This window comes from Nicotiana tomentosiformis, chromosome 2, assembly GCF_000390325.3.
Source record: "Nicotiana tomentosiformis chromosome 2, ASM39032v3, whole genome shotgun sequence".
NCBI lineage: Eukaryota > Viridiplantae > Streptophyta > Magnoliopsida > Solanales > Solanaceae > Nicotiana > Nicotiana tomentosiformis.
In genome coordinates, this window is record NC_090813.1 from 38,992,602 (window position 1) to 38,996,755 (window position 4,154).

Genomic DNA, 4,154 nt, shown 5'->3' on the forward strand with positions numbered 1-4,154 from the left:
TGGACTTAGTGACCGAGGTAATTGTTGATGATGCTAGTGCCATGATGAATATTGATGATACTTTGGAGGCCGTATTGCTTAATCATGATGATGATGAGAAGGAAGGCTTTGTGGAATGTATAAATGCATTACAAGGAATGGGGTCGTATACTTATGAACCCCGAAAATTATCCTTAGATCTTGAGAACTGGAAGACTCCTCCAATAAAGCCCTCAATCGAGGAGCCTCCCACTTTGGAGTTAAAGTCATTGCCTTCACATCTCAGGTATGAGTTTCTTGGCCCATGTTCTACTTTACCTGTTATTCTTTCCTCTTGCTTGACTAACGTGCAGGTAGATTCTACTTTGGTGGTGCTTCAAAAGAGGAAGAAAGCTATAGGATGGACACTGGCGGATATTCGGGGTATAAGCCCCGCCTTTTACATGCACAAGATTATTTTGGAGGAGGATGCCAAACCCTCCATTAAACATCAAAGAAGATTAAATGAAGTAATGCAAGAGGTGGTGAAGAAGGATATCATAAAATGGTTGGATGTCGGGGTTGTTTACCCCATTTCCGATAGCTCGTGGACCTCTCTGGTGCAATGTGTCCCAAAGAAAGGGGGCATGACTGTGGTAACAAATGACAAGAATGAGTTGATCCCCACAAGAACGGTCACCGGGTGGAGAATTTGCATGGACTATAGGAAGCTCAACAAAGTTACTCGGAAAGATCATTTTCCGCTTCTATTTCTTGATCAAATACTTGATAGGTTGGCCGGACGTGCTTTTTATTATTTACTTGATGGATATTCCGGCTACAATCAAATTCTTATTGCTCCTTAGGACCAAGAAAAGACTACTTTCACTTGTCCCTATGGTACTTTTGCATTCTCGCGGATGCCATTTAGGTTATGCAATGCACCGACGACTTTTCAACGGTGTATAATGGCCATCTTCACCGACATGGTGGAGGATTTTCTTGAGGTCTTCATGGATGACTTTTCCGTGGTGGGGAATTCTTTTGATGAGTGCTTGGACAACTTGGACAAGGTTTTGGCAAGATGTGAGGAAACAAACTTGGTTTTGAATTAGGAGAAATGTCACTTCATGGTCAAGGAAGGCATAGTCCTCGGCCACAAAATTTCAAAGCATGGTATTGAGGTCGACAAGGCCAAAATTGAGGTGATCTCCAAACTCCCTCCCCCTACATCCGTGAAGGGAGTGAGGAGTCTCTTGGGTCATGCGGGGTTCTGTCGCTGATTCATCAAGGACTTTTCTAAGGTGGTAAACCCCTTGCGTAAACTTTTGGAGAAGGATGCCAAGTTCCATTTCAACGAGGATTGTATGAAGGCATTCGAATTGCTCAAGTTCAAGTTGACTACTACTCCTATTATCACTGCACCGAATTGGAGCTTGCCTTTCGAGCTCATATGTGATGCAAGTGATGTGGCGGTCGGAGCATTTTTGGGGCAACGTGTCAACAAAATCTTCCATTTAGTCTACTATGCTAGTAAGACCATGAATGATACTCAAGTCAGTTACACAGTGACCAAAAAAGAGCTCCTTGCTATTGTCTTTGCTATGGAGAAGTTTTGCCCGTACTTGATGGGTACAAAGGTGATTGTCCATACCGATCATGTGGCGCTTCGGTACTTAATGAGCAAAAAGGATTCAAATGCAAGGTTAATGAGGTGGGTGCTTCTATTGCAATAGTTTGATCTAGAGATTCAAGACCGCAAGGTTAGTAAAAACCAATTGACGGACCACTTGTCTCGTTTGGAGGAGGAGGGGAGGCCACATGACGGCCTTGAGATAAATGATTCCTTCCCCGACGAGCAGTTTCTAGCCATTTCAATGACCGGGATGCCATGGTTCGCCGATTTAGCCAATTATCTTGTGAGTGATATTGTACCGAATGAGTTCTCTTCAAACCAAAGGAAGAAGCTCAAACAGGATTGCCTAGAGTATTATTGGGATGAGCCGTATCTCTTAGGATTTGTACCAATGGTGTGATTCGATGATGTATGCCGTAGGAGGAACAAATGGAAATTCTTGAGGCTTGCCACTCTTCCTCATATGGTGGTCACCATGGTGGAGCTAAAATGGTAACAAAAGTGTTGAGTTGTGGATTCTATTAGCCTACTCTTTACAAGGACGCTAGCGATCTCATCAAGTATTGTGTTGAATGTCAAAGGGCCTATGGGATTTCTAAGAAAAATGAGATGCCCCTCACCACAATCTTGGAGATTGACATTTTTATGTGTGGGGCATTGATTTCATGAGTCCGTTCGTGAGCTCTTGTGGGAACACTTACATATTGGTAGCTGTGGATTAACTTAGGAGCGCGTCACTCTTCATCATTGATTTCATGCCCGATCGGTGTCTCTCTTCGGCAATAACTTAGGAGTGCCCGGTATTTTATCGACCCTTTCTTGGTGCTCTCTCATTTGATCTCAAAGTGTCTTGTTCTCATTTTCCATTTCCTCTATCCTTTTTCAGAATGGCAGTAAGAACGTCATCGCCTGCATTGTTAACAATACTGCGAGTAATACGACGTTGTGGGTGGAGTGGGTTGATCACGTTGCTCGCCCACTGATGGTGTGGCGCATGATCTTGCCTTTATTGTGGTCGCGTCCTGAATGGGCTTATGGAGGACGCTGGTCAATGTATCAGTCAGCCATGCCTCAAGGAGCTTCTTTATCGCTGGTGGTGTCTCCTCTTCCACGGATGTGGAGGCGGCCTTGCCATGGGATTTCGTGATGCTGCAGTTGGGAGGGGATGATCCACCTCCCCTTGTTGAGGCATTGTGTGTTGTGTCCTCATCTACTGCTTCAGAGCTCTCGTGGATGATGTCCATGAGGTTGGTTGGGAGGTTTCTCATTATTCTCGTTCTTTCTTCTCTGTTACCTACCATGTTAGATCTATGCATACAAAGAGAAGAAAGTTCAAGTTCTTTTTGTTGCTTTTTTTTTTTTGCTTCAGTAACCAGTGTCGGTTGTAGATCTAGAAGAAACTAAATGACTTAGCTAGAAAATCCCCACATACGACGCCAAATTGTTTGACTAAAAAATATAAAATCTGGTTAAACTATTAAATTTATGTAACAAGGGGGTTAAATCTAGTTAAGGATAATAATTCTAGATACTAATCTTGAAAATGTATAGTAGATGGGACAGATCCCGTAAATAATTGATGACAATGAATGAAAAATATCCTTCAAACCTGAACATTAATGGAGGTGTAACTAACAATGAATGACAATAAATGGCATTCAAGTAAATAAGAAGAAAGATTAACCCAATAATGAGTGGGTTGAACGAATATTTCTCCTGACAATGATGAATTACAGATAAGTCTAAGATTCGTATAAACAATCTTCAGATCTGGTGGAAAGGTGAGAATGATATGGCCCAGAATCTTTATCAAAATGTAGTCTCTGTATTTTTGCAAGAGAGAAAGTCTTCGTTTCAAAAAGTATTCTTATCAGAATCAATATTACATGCCCATATCACTGTCTCTTCTTTCTCTATATATATATATGAGACATTTTTTTTTAGAAAATCCTAATAGTACAAACAGAGGCGGATCCGGGATTTGATGACGATGGGTGCTATTATTTTTAATACAAACTTATCAGTAGTGAAAGAGATTCAATTAGGGTGTGCATTCTGCCGGTTCAACCCATTTTGAATTAGTTCGGTTCGGTTTGATCCGATCCATTATGAAATAATTTAATCAGTTTACTAGATTTTTGGTAAATAAATAAATATGTGATCACCAAAACAATTGTCCAATTCGATCTAATTCTCTCAATACAAATTCTATTTATTATGATTAAAAAACATAAATAAAATTTAAGTTAGTAAATACATCTCTTCAATCTACATATAGCTAGATAGTATTGCATTTATTGATGCCATCACTTTTAAAAAAATCAAGAAAAATATAACATTAGATGATTAAAATCTCATTCAAATAAAATTTAAAGATCTAGAATGAGAAAAAGAAAGCAAACATATCATTCTAAATAAATAATAATAATGAGGTTGTACAAAGAGAGAAGAAATACAAAAATGAAGAAAATAGAAGGAATTAAAAAAGAGGAGAAATTGGGACCACAAGGAGAAATAAGCACCAGCTTGGGACTAAGTAGGATTCAATCCAGAGTTTTGC